Source organism: Apium graveolens, chromosome 2, assembly GCF_009905375.1.
Source record: "Apium graveolens cultivar Ventura chromosome 2, ASM990537v1, whole genome shotgun sequence".
Lineage (NCBI taxonomy): Eukaryota > Viridiplantae > Streptophyta > Magnoliopsida > Apiales > Apiaceae > Apium > Apium graveolens.
This window is the reverse complement of record NC_133648.1, coordinates 202,617,401-202,634,014: the sequence shown is the minus strand read 5'-3', so window position 1 is coordinate 202,634,014 and position 16,614 is coordinate 202,617,401. Positions and strand designations below refer to the sequence as shown.

The 16,614-nt window shown below is 34.6% G+C and overlaps 1 pseudogene; it reads right to left on the bottom strand.

The window, feature by feature from the left end:
* Positions 1 to 2,428: 2,428 nt before the first annotated feature.
* LOC141708070 (small ribosomal subunit protein eS4-like) lies at positions 2,429 to 4,492 on the bottom strand (annotated as a pseudogene).
* Positions 4,493 to 16,614: the final 12,122 nt, after the last annotated feature.

Here is a 16,614-nt window from a genome sequence, read left to right as displayed (position 1 = left end):
ACAACCAATGCCAAGCACTTCCCTAGGCTTATTTCTGATGAATTGTTCCTACATACGCAAGTTATACCCTGAAATGCAAAAACACTAGAAAATGCATCAAATACACAAAATACCTGATTTCAAGACATCTATTCATGCCATTATAAGACGTTCTAAGTGGTATAAAATGCCACTTATCATATATATGGATGATTTGAATATTATCGGTACTACTGAATATATTACTAATGCTGCTAACTATTTGAAAAATGAGTTTGAAATGAAAGATCTTGGAAGGACAAGATTTTATTTAGGTATACAGGTGGAGCACTTATCTTCAGGAATATTTGTTCATCAATCAAACTACACTAAAAAGATTCTTGATCGGCTCTACATGGACAAAGCTCACCCACTAACCACACCAATGGTTTTTCGATCACTCGAGGTTGAAAAGGATCCTTTCCGTCCTAGAAAAAAAGTTGAAGAGACTCTTGGACCTGAAGTTCCATATCTCAGTGCAATTGGCGCTCTCATGTATCTTGCAAACAACACACGGCCTGATATTGCATTTGCAGGGAACCTATTGGCAAGATTTAGTTCTGACCCTACTAAAAGGCATTGGGATGGAATAAAACATATATTCAGATATCTTCGAGGGACAATCGATCTTGGACTATTCTTCCCAAACAATTCAAGATCACGGCTAATTGGATATGCAGATGTTGGATACATGTCAGATCCTCATTTTGGGTGATCACAAACAGGTTACCTATTTACATATTATGATATTGCTATCTCTTGAAAGTCTATAAAACAGACTATGGTTGCAACTTCATCAAACCACGCAAAATTACTAGCAATTCATGAAGTAAGCAGAGAATGTATTTGGCTAAGGTCGGTCATTCAACATATTTGAGAATCATGTGGATTATCAAGTATTTCAGACAGTCCTACAGTTCTATTCGAGGATAACTCGGCATGAATCAAACAACTTAAGGAAGGATATATTAAAGGGGACCGAACAAAACACATATTGCCAAAATTCTTCTACACTCATGAACTTTAAGAAAATGGTGATACTAATGTTCAACAAGTTCGCTCATGCGATAATCTGGCGGATATACTTACAAAGTCACTACCTACATCAACATTTGAGAAGCAGAGAAATAATATGGGTATGCAGAGGTTAAAAAGTTTGCTACACCAAAATATCAGAATGTGAGACATTTTATTCAGGGGGAGGCTGTACTCTTTTTCCTTCGTCAAGATTTTTATCCCACTGGGTTTTCCTTACAAGATTTTAACGAGGCAGTCAATCTTTGCAATAACTCGCATTTGACAATCAAGGGGGAGTGTTAAAATATTTGAATAAATATAAAGTGATTGTCAAAGCGTATCGAGTAAGTCTCTCAAATCTTACCCAGGAAGACTTGTAAAGCTTATCAAGGAAGACTTGTAAAATTTATTGAGGAAGTTTTATAATACTTAATGAAAAAGATTTGAATAGCTTACTTAGTAAGTCTTGTAAACCAACTATTATAAATAGCTCATTTAGCTAATGAAATGAAACACAACTTTCTCTTCATTTTCTATTCTCCTATACTTCCTCTACATTAAATATAACTAATATTTTCAATTCAAGGTTTATAACACTACTCATATTATTGCGTGTGAATTTCGACACACGTGATTTACTCATTTGTATTTAATGAAATGACGGAGTGCATGAGATATTAAAATGTAACAAATTTTAATGTGTGAGATGACGATTAAATTAATTGAATGGGAAAAAATAAAAACATATAAAAAATGATTAATTTGATTATATATAATTAAATTTGTGTAATATATATTATATCAATATAAAATAGCGAATAATTTTTTTATGCAACGCACAACTATTCTCTATTCATTAAGGCTCGGACTGAACCTCCTCCAGTCCAGGAAAAGCCTATTTGTGACTGAGTTAGTGACCTTCAATACCAACCCAGATCTGAACTAAAGAGTTGCATATTTGTTGGTAATAATGTAGTTTGCTATCTGTAATAGTCCGATATTACGGACCTCCCTGTCTCTTCGATTTTCTGCAACACTGATGACTAAATTAGAAATTGACAGTGTAAACAATTTCCTTGAATATGAGATTTCAAGAATATAATGCAAAGCGTACACTTTGCACCTCGAGACTTCATTGAATATTACTCCTCCCCGAAGGCAAAAACCCCTCTCTAATCTCTACATAATTCATTGTAAAAAAAAGGGTTACTACATAATTACTTCTGTACAGCCAGATGGAAATCCAGCTTACGAGATAAACGAATTCGCACAAGGTTAATAAGGGCTCTATCATTAATTCAATAAATAGCAATGGTAAAACTGCAACAGCTTTGCAGTCCACTAGACCATGAACTAAAACAAAAATGCAGTGCATAGAAAAGGAAATAAGAACTGTCAAAGCAATAACGAGTACCATAGCCCAGTACAATTTAGAATTTAATCAAAGCAAAATCCAGATGAATCTCAGTTTCAGGATAAAACACAGACTAAAGAAGCAAGGAATCAGGTTGGCAACATGTCTCTCCACAGTCTTCTTCACTAATGGACACTCTATGAAATGCACTAGGCAGTGGTTGCAGCCTGGGCTGCTTGTCTCTTCCGTGCCTCTTCAATAATAGTAAGTTTGATACCTTTTCCCTTGGGTAGAGATACCCATGGCTTTGAACCTTTACCAATTGTAAACACATTACTCAGTCTAGTGGCAAACTCGTGACCAAGATTATCCTGGATGTGAACCGTCTCAAAACTTCCCTTATGTTTCTCCCTGTTTTTAAGTATTCCAACACGCCCAGTGTTCCTTCCACCTGTGACCATGACAACATTACCAACATCAAACTTGATAAAGTCAGCAATCTTGTTGTTATCCAAATCCAGCTTGATGGTGTCATTGGCCTTAATAAGAGGATCAGGATATCAAATTGTTCGCCCATCATATGTGTTTATGTATGGGATGCCTTTCTGTCCAAATTGCACAGATCTGACTTTGCAGAGCTTAAACTGAAAGAAAATAGATGTACATGTTAAGATTAGATGCATCACTGAAAAAATCATAATTGCATCTTTTTCACAGATAATGGTGGGGCATCAAAGTTACAAATAAATGATCAAGTCCTACGTAATGCTGCCTACATTAACTCGACTCAGCTGGAAGTGTCCAGCATGACAAGAGTCGGACTTGCAATTTTTTGAAAAATTGACACGTTTGGTTCAAAATACTGTAGTATATACACCCCCGTTTTTTACTGTTCAAGTGCACAAAACATTTAGTCGAGGTAAATTATAAAAGTCCATGTAACATAGATTGCAATATATAACTAATTCCTTTTATTTGATGCCAGCATCCACAAATACAGGATATAACAGGAGGGTAAAGCTGAAATATTGTTTTAACAGTATTTAATGCGATAATTAAAAAATGGGACCAACCTTTGATTCTTCATCTCTAACAGAATGAAGCCGAAATCTTCCTTTGGTGTCGTAAAGAAGACGAAAATTTTCATTGGTTTTCGGGATTGACACAACATCTGATAAGGAGATACCAAACAATGTTACTAATTCCGTACACAGCTCAATTCAAAAGGTCACAACTCTATGAATTAGGATACACACTTTGAAAGCATATATCTAATATTTAGTTAGCACTTAGCGGTGTTGTTATTGCTTACCCATAAAACCAGCAGGATACGTCTTGTCAGTCCTAACCTTTCCGTCAACCAGAACATGTCGCTGCATCAGAATGGATTGGACCTCACGGTATGTAAGTGCATACTTGAGCTTGTTTCGAAGAATAAGAATCAAGGGCAAGCACTCCCTCGATTTGTGTGGCCCAGATGACGGCTTGGGAGCCTGGTGATCAAAAGATACTATATAAGAAAAAGTAACCTGGAGCCCGAAATACCACATTTCAAATATCAATCCTTTACAAAGTTTCGACTTACAAATGCTCCACCAAGCTTGTCCAGCATCCAATGTTTTGGGGCATTAAGCCGCTTCAAATGCTTCTTCAAACCACGAGCCTGTCAAACATGTAACAAAAAAGCATCAATTCATTGAAATTTGTTCAAAGCACATTCTAATATACAAATTAATAAACTCATTCATTCAACTATTAATCACCCTAAACAAGAAATTCAATATTAGTTCCGAGCACATGCTAATGTAAAAATATAAATTCAGATACAAATTTACCATTTGACAGAGTTAGGCAGTTTAAATGTAAACATGTATTGTTTCTTCACATTTTGATATTAAATTTAGTTAATATATATGAACAGGGATATATATATATATAAAAAGGATAAAAGGGGGCAAATGAAAAGAATACCATAATGTTATGTTGATGACCGGACTGAAATTAAGGTCGGCTGAGCTGCTGAGGACTCGCAAGAAGAAAAAAATAAAAGAAAGAAAGAGAACCCTAATTGGAGTGAAACTGTATATACTTCTCCGGCCCAACTTCTCAGCCCAAACTCCTCTGTGCTCAGCCCATTTCCTGTACTGCACTACTGGCCCAACTTTAATAACGGTAAAACTTTTCCAAAATTATAATTCTTCATTAGAATTGTTTTTAAAAAAAATGAAAAAAATTAACACTTTTTATGAAACAAGTGACAAGAATATTTCTTTTCAATATTTGGCCATTTTTATCAACGGAATATCCATTCTCTGATTGGATATCACAAAACATTTTATTTTCTTATTTTCTGTGTAAAAACATTTTTTTCAAAAATAAAAATAATTTTGGTTGAAATACCCGGTTTCAGAATGAGTATTTGGGCATATACTCGGTCTGAGAAAGTGTATCTCATATACCCAGTTTCAGAAAGCGTATATCAGCTTTAAAAAAATTAAAAATTAGGATAATTATTTAATCTGAGATAATGTATTCAAATATCCGATCTGAGAAAACATATATCGCTGATATATTTGGTCGTATATCTCAATTTTATATTTAGGTCACCAATTTCAAAAACCGTGATATTTTTTACCATGACCCAAAAAATCAAGAGAATGTTTCGCAAGCACACAATGGGGAATTAATATCATACTGAATATTATCTTATGGCACAACTTTAAAACCTAAATTCACTAAAAAATAATAATTTATTAATTTTTTTATAATAATTTTATTGTTTGAGTGATTCAACTTTAAAAATTTAACAATAAATTTTTACGCCTAAAGACCTATATTTTTATGCTGAAATCCCGAAAAAACTGTAGGCGCGAAGGGGTGCCCAAAATTACCACCTAGTACGCATTATAGAAATGTGAGGTTATGAATACGCATTTTTCTTATGCTTTATTTCTTACGTTTACAGTGTATTAACCAATCAAAAGTGCAGTGTATTTATCGATCAGAAGTAGTTCAACAACAGCTAGATACGCATTAGGTTTATGTGTGGTGCTATACACATTGCTTCGGTGCTGCTTAATTATGCCAAACTACTTTTAAGCGGTTATTCTTAACTGGAACATACTTTGTGCATTTATTCTATACGCTTACCACACATTTGTAAGGCTTGGTGACCTTATTTCTGGACCAATTTTATAAATTCTAAAAGCTTGTAATACGTGGAATCATATCTTGCCCATATTTTCTCACTCGACAAAGTTGATTACTTGGTTGCGCACTGTAGCAGCCTGTCTTAAAATTATATAGATAAGACAAGGATATTGGGGTATGGGCATGTTAGTAATGGGGAGTAAGAGGGTATTTTACGATGCAATCCTGCCCGTAGGTATATCTGGCAATGGTGACTTAGTCTGCCGGTAGTTTAGTCATTATTTTTCTCACAGAGTTGTAAAGAATTGTAAGAGAAAGTAATTAAAAATTAGAAGAAACTTATTTCATTTTATTTTTCCTCTAATTTGAAAATTATAACACAAAGTTAGTTTCACCAATATGACCCGGACTTGAAAGAAAAAAAATATATATATATATATATATACATAAACACACACACACAAACACACACTTCTCGTGTGACGCCCTCAATCTCGGGGTTAGAAAATGAGGACCCATACACCATTAACTAATATAATACTAACGGATATAATAAACCCTGACTAAACACTAACAGGATCTAAACAAGATTAAGTATGAGACAAATTACAACTACCAACCAGAATAAATATATTACAACCCAAAATAATAATAAATCCAAATTTATTTGATTTCGACATGGAATCGACAGATAACCCATTGTATCTAATCCAACTTATACAATCCTTCCAACTCATACGCTTGCACACACATACACACAGCTACCTGTTCTGGCATCTAGAAACCTACAACACGGTAGGGACCGCCAGGAACGCTCTGGTGAGCGGTGCGCCTAATTCTGGCCATCTTCTTTCTTAATTGTCATGGTTAACAAAATATATGAGCAAAGAAGCTCAGCAAGTAACTATATAAACAGTTCTATAATGCAGTTGCAATATTAATATCAACATACGATGTAACGCCCTCCAAACCCGGGTCAGAAGTTTGGAGTCCGACACACACACACACCATGTTTAAACCTGTTTATGAATATAATAATGATATATATGCAATGACCCTACTTACCATTATCCACGGATCGATGTAGTTTAAAGTATGCCTACAAGCCGTCACCTTATTTATATTACAAACGTTCCAAATCCCAGTTTATTTATCTCATAACGGAAGAGTAAACTTTATTACAAACTATCAACACAAACTAAGCCACACATCATCTGCTAGCTTATTCCATCTCAACCTGGATACCTAGCTCGCACACTTGTCTAGGGATCCTCGCTACCACCAGTTTCCTTTTTCACTGGAAAAGAATATAAATAGATTTACAAGAGTGAGCTAACTAGCTCAGCAAGTCACAATGACAGTCACTGAGATTAACAATGATCAATTGAGATGATATAAGGAATCACGTTTACTGGTAAGCAATAATTAGAATTGGATATTCACTTTTATTTTAAAAAACCAAGGTTAGGCTGCTGATCAGTCACGCACTAACCCCGAGAAAGGCAACTTGCTTTGTTCTATATACTGGATCCAAGGCACACATTGGCCTATTATGACCACGAATCTGGTCTGACCACGAATCTGGTCCATATTTAAAAATAATTCAATTCTAGAATCACAATATGATAAGCAATGTAAATCAATAGTTGAATCATAAACAACATTTATCTTGAAGCATTGGATAATCTGTAATTCCATGAAATAACAAGGATATCATGAAGGTTGGGTTTCAATCAAGGAAAGAATCAGAAAGCAGAAGACCCAAGGGTTCAAGAGTTACAAGAATTGGTTTTCTATTACACAAGATATAAGGGTTGGTATGTTAAGCAATCTCGTATCAAGAATTATAATGTGGTAGATATGTATTTGTGGAGTAGTATCGTATATGTGTGGTTTGTATATAAAAATTTAACATTCAATGGTTTATGAAGAATCAGGCTTATGGCTCAAGATCAATAAGAATCATGGTTTGGGTTAAGTACTTCAAAGTACTTGCAATATAGAATAAACATTGTTTGGAATAGTTGCAACATAATGAAGAGAGTTCAGAATACTTGTAATGTATTCAAGAAGAATATAAACACTTGCCTTATCAATCCGCTTTTACTTTACTAACACTTGTTAGTTGGTTCCCACTCGTCAATCACTTGCTTTCCCTTTCTATGTCTCTGATAAATGGCATTTTATACCACTTAGAACGTCTTATAATAGCTTAAATTGGTGTATTAAAATCAAGTATTTTGTGTATTTGATGCATTTTTCTAGTGTTTGTGCATTTCAGGGTATTAGTTGCATTTCGGGAGAGAATTCATCAATAATAAGCCTTGGCATGTGTTTAGCATTGCAAGTGGGAAGATAGGAGCAGATTATAGCAAAGAAACGGAGCAAAACAGACCATTTTTCCAGAAAGGGTCTGAGCGCCCGCTCAGACGGCCGCGCAGGAAGCTGAGCGCGCTGAGCGGCCGCGCAGGGTCGCAATTTCAGAATAATTATTTTAGACTCATATTTCTGTTTGGCTTCCAACTTCTCAGTAATCTGGGTTTTATGGGACTCCTATATAAGTAGATTTCAGAGACGTTTCACGGAGATTGGATCGTTGTATTAATCAAGGAGCGAAGGAGATAAGGAAGAAGACCGTTTTAGCACACCGCAACGAAGAGGAAGCATATTTTCTTGTGATTCTTTATTTCGTTGTAATGTTGGATGCTAGTTTTCTTGCTTTGAACCTATTTACTCTTGTGACGTACTCTGGTTTAATATAAGTAGTTTTAGTTATTATTCTCTTGTGTTTATATATCATATTTTCATATGAACCCATGATGACGATGAGTGCTATCATGGGCTAATCGTGATCATGGGATCGTAACGGATTTACTATGGAATTCTTTAGTTAGTTGTTTAATACCTTAGTGTGTGATGATTGTATGATATCTAGTATTGGTTGTGCGTATTCATCTTATGTGCGTCGCGAACATATAAGATAGGGTGTTAATCTCTTGTGAAGCGATGGTGGATCTTGAGATTTAGAACTTGCCATGCTAGCATAGGTGTAATATCCCATATTTTCAAATATTATTATTATAATTATTTGGAATTATTTATGTGATTTTAGGTGAATTATCTGATAAGTGGAATTGATGTTTGGGTGTTTAGATGTGATATTATTTGAGTATTTAAATTTTTATATGTCTAGAATAAAATATAGATAATTGTGATATTTTTCTGGTAATTTTTGGAGTGTTATATAATTTTATAATGATTTATGTATTATTAATTATTTTCTGAATAATTACCAAAATTATTTTATAAAGCCAGGAATCGTCCGACTTCAACCGTTTTTGCGTTTTTACAACCCGAAACTTTTCCGAAAACTCCTTCCTAACCTAATCGGGTAATTCCGGACATTTTCCGTGTTTTGACTTTTTCGATTCGGATTACGGTTTGACCCGTGCGCGGCCCGGCGCAAGATTTTCGATACGACAGTTATTTCGGTAATCAATAAAACCCGTATTTTTGAGAGACGGGATATTTTTATATTATTCTCGTATATAATGTTTTATAAAAAGCTCGGTTTTGATAATTATCCAATTTTGGTATTGAATCGGATCGTTATTGCAGTTACTTAGCGGCTAAGCAACTAATTTAATGATCCAAAACGATCCAAAACGATCCAGAACGATCCAATATTCCATAAATATAAATAGCTGCAATTTCTTTTTATTAATTATTTTTACCAAAAATTTTCAGAAAATAGAAAGTTCAAGAACATTGTTCTTGGGGCTATAATCTTGTTCTTGACACAAATCAAATGATTCCCGGAGATTTACAAATCGGTTTGAGACGTTCTGATTACCAAAATGAAGCTCTAATCGAGCCCGTTTTGTTGATACCAATATCTCGATCTAAGATGCGGATCTCTCGAGTTGATCGGGACAAGACGTTGGATAAAGAATGAGATGGAATGGTATTGGGTATCTGGCTTCTAGCAATTGCAGGAGCAGCATATCAGTCAAGTGTTGAAAAGAAGGACAGTGATGTCTTAAGACAAAATGTCAGAACTGATGCGTGTTTGCGAGTGTGCTAACTGCTAAAAACCCAAAGGCAAGTACACTAACCTCACTTATCATTCAAGTGACGTTTATTTCGATTCATATTATGCAAGTACACTAACCTCACTTATCATTCAAGTGACGTTTATTTCGATTCATATTATGCAAGTACACTAACCTCACTTATCATTCAAGTGACGTTTATTTCGATTCATATTATGCAAGTACACTAACCTCACTTATCATTCAAGTGACGTTTATTTCGATTCATATTATGCAAGTACCCCTGACTTCACTTATCATTCAAGTGACGTTTATTTCGAATTATATTATGCAAGTATTGTTTTCCCTATTCTCTGTTCGGAATAGATAAATGTTTTACATATCGCTGAATTAAATAATTCTGTTTATGCAAATACTCATCTGTTATTCTATATTCAGAATAGTCAAGTGATTTTACTTATCCAATTTCTGGATTTACAAATGTTTTGGATTTGAGAAAAGTGATTTGGTTGCGAATATTCCTACCCAAGAATTGGGGGAATAAAATTATTTCGGGTGTCGGTTATTATGACCCCATTTCAATAAAAGGTTTTAAGATTGGATCATAATTGCGTAAGTGACCGGGACGGACGGTCCAGCGGAGGGCTATTTCTAAGTGCCATATGAATATTATGACACCATTTTGCCACAGGCTAGTTATGCCTTTTTGTTTGAGTACTCGTGTTTTTGGGGTCACGTTTCTATGAATCATGACCTTGTGCTATCACACGGGCTGATCAGCATGTGATAGTACGTCCGTCGGAGGATGATCCTAATCTAAATTATCATATCATTTTTGATATTCATAGAATAAATAATTTATCAACTGATTCTTTTTGGATTAAAAGTACTGATTTCGTTTTGAATTAAAAGTGAATTGTGGCTTTGATTCAGTTTCTGATTTTGTGGATACTTACGTTGTTGTTAAATATCAAAGGTGGTATTAGTATAGATGATTGATGTTGATTTCAGTATGGGTGTTGTGAGCATCAAAGTTCGTATTGATATCTAATTTGATATGACAACAAAATAAGTATTAATTTCAAGAGTTGAATTTTGAATAAAGTTTATGATTCAATCCATAATCATTGTTTCATGTTATTGTTGTTTACGATATTTCCGTAAACACTGTTTTACGAGTTTTATTCTCGTCAAGATTCAAAGTAGTGCTGAAGCATTTCGCTCAAAAATATCAAAATGGTTTTGAATACAATTAAGGAATCAATTCTGGGATTCTTCAACTAAAGTTTTATGATTCAGCAATTATGATTTTAAATGTTCTGCGCTGATGCAGATGTCGGTTTTATATCAAAACGACCATATATATGCTATAATGATCTTGCTGAGCATTTCTTCGGCTCATACTTGCCTGTTTTTAAATTTAACCTCCAGTGAGGATTAGCTTGCGCTGTTTAGCTGCATAGTTCGAGGAAGCAAAGAAGAAGCTTTTCGAAGGTGGTTGGTCCAGGGTTTGCGGACTAGTGTAAGTTTTATTATGTAAAGTTGTTTATATTATATTATATTATAGTTGTGTATTTTATTTGGGCCTAGTATACTTCATTTCGAAGTTATACTAGTGGGTTTAGTTTTGAGTTTGAGATTTGTTGAACAGAGTTTTAAAAGAAAGTGAAAAATTATTTGTGGAATTTTGATTTCTTGTTTCTAGAACTGTAACCTTAAAAGATCTTGGATTAGTTGGGGTCATAAATGATAAATATCTTCCGCTGGCATTTATTTATTGATTTAACAGGTTATTTTGGATTGAGATTTCATCGTGACGACCAAATCCCCTGACCCCGGATTTGGGGGCGTTACAGGTTGGTATCAGAGCTGAGATTATAGTAAACTAGAAACGAGAGTGTGTAGGAGTGTGTATAGCTATGTGAGGACGTTTGAGCTCATATCGAGTTCCTGTTGGACTATTGGATATAGTACCAACGAATAAGTTAAGATAGGCGTATTCGTTTGAGATGGTTGTGCTGAGCTAGATGGAACTCCTGGCAGTTGCAAAACTTATATGGTGGAATCTTTCGAGGCTACTACGATTCGACGATGATGGAGATTATCGATATCTTTGGAACGTTAAGGAGCGTCTAGAATCAGAGGGTGAGTCAACTAAAGAGTTCAAATTGAAGATAAGTATTAAGACTTTGGCAATACCTTTTCTTTCTATAATTCCTTTTGACATCTCTCAAAAAGAAGTAATTGTTGGAGGATATATTCCCTAACACTCATTTTCAATCATAACTGTGTTTTAAATGTGCCAGAGGTTGTCATGAAGCCTATTTTTCAGGTTTTGATAGCTCTGTCAAGTTATGATAAATTAATTCCACTTTTCTTAGTTGGTGAATAGTTTCTTGATGATGTGACACCACTTGCTCATTTTGGTGCCAGAATTTTGTTCTCTGGATTTCATTTCCTTCAGAAATATCAGCTTTGAAATCTTTCCAATTTTATTCATTTGATCTTGGATTCCTTTGATATTCTTTTATTCTGACTGAGATGAACAACCCTAATAATAGGGGACACAAGGTATCCCTGTTTGTGTGATAGGAGTTGGATGGGACGCCATCACTTGTGTGTGTTGTGAATACATGAAGGTTAACAACCTTTAGTAGTGTCTTAATTTGGACACGCAATACCAAGTTCGTTTGATCATATTGATCTCTCAGTTATTATTTCATTGCAACAATATTTTTTTTCTCCAATTCAGATTCTATCCTGTTATGATATGAAATTCTTTTCTTTTCTATGATTTTATCATCTCAAATATTCGAAGGTATACCAATCAAGTTAAGTTGAGTATCCTGGTCAAGTCAAAGTAAGGCGGTGTGATGGAAAGTTGGTTAGAAAACCCTTAGTGCTTTCTTCTACTGATTCCGAGGACGGAATCCTTATAAGGTGGGTAGATTGTAATATCCCATATTTTCAAATATTATTATTATAATTATTTGGAATTATTTATGTGATTTTAGGTGAATTATCTGATAAGTGGAATTGATGTTTGGGTGTTTAGATGTGATATTATTTGAGTATTTAAATTTTTATATGTCTAGAATAAAATATAGATAATTGTGATATTTTTCTGGTAATTTTTGGAGTGTTATATGATTTTATAATGATTTATGTATTATTAATTATTTTCTGAATAATTACCAAAATTATTTTATAAAGCCAGGAATCGTCCGACTTCAACCGTTTTTTGCGTTTTTACAACCCGAAACTTTTCCGAAAACTCCTTCCTAACCTAATCGGGTAATTCCGGACATTTTCCGTGTTTTGACTTTTTCGATTCGGATTACGGTTTGACCCGTGCGCGGCCCGGCGCAAGATTTTCGATACGACAGTTATTTCGGTAATCAATAAAACCCGTATTTTTGAGAGACGGGATATTTTTATATTATTCTCGTATATAATGTTTTATAAAAAGCTCGGTTTTGATAATTATCCAATTTTGGTATTGAATCGGATCGTTATTGCAGTTACTTAGCGGCTAAGCAACTAATTTAATGATCCAAAACGATCCAAAACGATCCAGAACGATCCAATATTCCATAAATATAAATAGCTGCAATTTCTTTTTATTAATTATTTTTACCAAAAATTTTCAGAAAATAGAAAGTTCAAGAACATTGTTCTTGGGGCTATAATCTTGTTCTTGACACAAATTAAATGATTCCCGGAGATTTACAAATCGGTTTGAGACGTTCTGATTACCAAAATGAAGCTCTAATCGAGCCCGTTTTGTTGATACCAATATCTCGATCTAAGATGCGGATCTCTCGAGTTGATCGGGACAAGACGTTGGATAAAGAATGAGATGGAATGGTATTGGGTATCTGGCTTCTAGCAATTGCAGGAGCAGCATATCAGTCAAGTGTTGAAAAGAAGGACAGTGATGTCTTAAGACAAAATGTCAGAACTGATGCGTGTTTGCGAGTGTGCTAACTGCTAAAAACCCAAAGGCAAGTACACTAACCTCACTTATCATTCAAGTGACGTTTATTTCGATTCATATTATGCAAGTACACTAACCTCACTTATCATTCAAGTGACGTTTATTTCGATTCATATTATGCAAGTACACTAACCTCACTTATCATTCAAGTGACGTTTATTTCGATTCATATTATGCAAGTACACTAACCTCACTTATCATTCAAGTGACGTTTATTTCGATTCATATTATGCAAGTACCCCTGACTTCACTTATCATTCAAGTGACGTTTATTTCGAATTATATTATGCAAGTATTGTTTTCCCTATTCTCTGTTCGGAATAGATAAATGTTTTACATATCGCTGAATTAAATAATTCTGTTTATGCAAATACTCATCTGTTATTCTATATTCAGAATAGTCAAGTGATTTTACTTATCCAATTTCTGGATTTGCAAATGTTTTGGATTTGAGAAAAGTGATTTGGTTGCGAATATTCCTACCCAAGAATTGGGGGAATAAAATTATTTCGGGTGTCGGTTATTATGACCCCATTTCAATAAAAGGTTTTAAGATTGGATCATAATTGCGTAAGTGACCGGGACGGACGGTCCAGCGGAGGGCTATTTCTAAGTGCCATATGAATATTATGACACCATTTTGCCACAGGCTAGTTATGCCTTTTTGTTTGAGTACTCGTGTTTTTGGGGTCACTTTTCTATGAATCATGACCTTGTGCTATCACACGGGCTGATCAGCATGTGATAGTACGTCCGTCGGAGGATGATCCTAATCTAAATTATCATATCATTTTTGATATTCATAGAATAAATAATTTATCAACTGATTCTTTTTGGATTAAAAGTACTGATTTCGTTTTGAATTAAAAGTGAATTGTGGCTTTGATTCAGTTTCTGATTTTGTGGATACTTACGTTGTTGTTAAATATCAAAGGTGGTATTAGTATAGATGATTGATGTTGATTTCAGTATGGGTGTTGTGAGCATCAAAGTTCGTATTGATATCTAATTTGATATGACAACAAAATAAGTATTAATTTCAAGAGTTGAATTTTGAATAAAGTTTATGATTCAATCCATAATCATTGTTTCATGTTATTGTTGTTTACGATATTTCCGTAAACACTGTTTTACGAGTTTTATTCTCGTCAAGATTCAAAGTAGTGCTGAAGCATTTCGCTCAAAAATATCAAAATGGTTTTGAATACAATTAAGGAATCAATTCTGGGATTCTTCAACTAAAGTTTTATGATTCAGCAATTATGATTTTAAATGTTCTGCGCTGATGCAGATGTCGGTTTTATATCAAAACGACCATATATATGCTATAATGATCTTGCTGAGCATTTCTTCGGCTCATACTTGCCTGTTTTTAAATTTAACCTCCAGTGAGGATTAGCTTGCGCTGTTTAGCTGCATAGTTCGAGGAAGCAAAGAAGAAGCTTTTCGAAGGTGGTTGGTCCAGGGTTTGCGGACTAGTGTAAGTTTTATTATGTAAAGTTGTTTATATTATATTATATTATAGTTGTGTATTTTATTTGGGCCTAGTATACTTCATTTCGAAGTTATACTAGTGGGTTTAGTTTTGAGTTTGAGATTTGTTGAACAGAGTTTTAAAAGAAAGTGAAAAATTATTTGTGGAATTTTGATTTCTTGTTTCTAGAACTGTAACCTTAAAAGATCTTGGATTAGTTGGGGTCATAAATGATAAATATCTTCCGCTGGCATTTATTTATTGATTTAACAGGTTATTTTGGATTGAGATTTCATCGTGACGACCAAATCCCCTGACCCCGGATTTGGGGGCGTTACAATAGGTTCATGTATGATGTTTCATGATTAGTGGGTAACTCTAACAGTTTTATTCGCCCTGTGTAATCAAAAGGAATAACTTGTGCTTAAATCGTTATGTTGTCAATTTCTGTAGACATATAGGGACTCAAGATAATTGAAGACTATTCAACTTCTATATTAATTATGGATGTTTGGTAGAATGGTATTAGTACAATGAAAGTTGGCTCAGTTTCGTGTTATTCGGTTAATATCATCACCGTTGCATGCTAAGGGTAATAACAATAGCTATTGAAGGAAGTAGTAATGAAGTTGTGATCTCATGAGTATTTTAATATTGTTAATTCGAGTGGTAATTAAGTGCTTAATTCTAATAGTTAATTGTAGTTAATAATTAGTTAATCAACTCTAAGTGTTATTGTCTTAACATTGAGAAGTAATCATACATTGGTGAGTGAGTTTAATTGAACATAATTAGTCTGAGTCTCTGTGGGAACGAACTAGAAAGTATTCTATATTACTTGCGAACGCGTATACTTGCGTGTGTTATTAGCGCGTGTTTTCGCCTTAACAAGTTTTTGGCGCCGCTACCGGGGAGTCGGCGTATTTGTTTAGTTTATGTACTTACCATCATTGGTCATTAGGACCGAGTGATTAAGACGTGTGTACTTATTGTTTCCGGTTGTGTTTCAGGTACTTTAGCGAGCGTTTATGCAAACTCGTTCTCGTACTCGCAAGAGGACTTTAGATACAGCTGAGGAGATAGACGAAGTTCTTGATATTCCGTAGAAGATAGATTTTGAAGATTCGGATTCAGGAAGTGAGCAGAAAGAGCCAGTAATCATGGGTGATCGTATTGTTCCGGCAGATCCAGCTCTTATGGACTTTTCTCGGCCTAAAATTGATGACATTCAGTCAAGCATTCTTCATCCGGCTATTCAGTCTAACACCTTTGAAATCAAGTCGGGCACTATTCAGATGGTGCAGAATTCTGTTTCTTTCGGAGGAGCTGCGACTGAAAACCCCAACATGCACATAAGGAATTTTGTCGAGATCTGCAGTACTTTCAAATATAATGGTGTGACTGATGAAGCTATCAAGCTGAGGCTTTTCCCATTCTCTCTGAGGGATAATGCTAAGGACCGGTTACATTCTGAACTACCTGGCTCCATCACTACTTGGCAAGATCTTGCCAAAAGTTTCTGGTGAAGTTTTATCTAATGTCAAAGACTGCT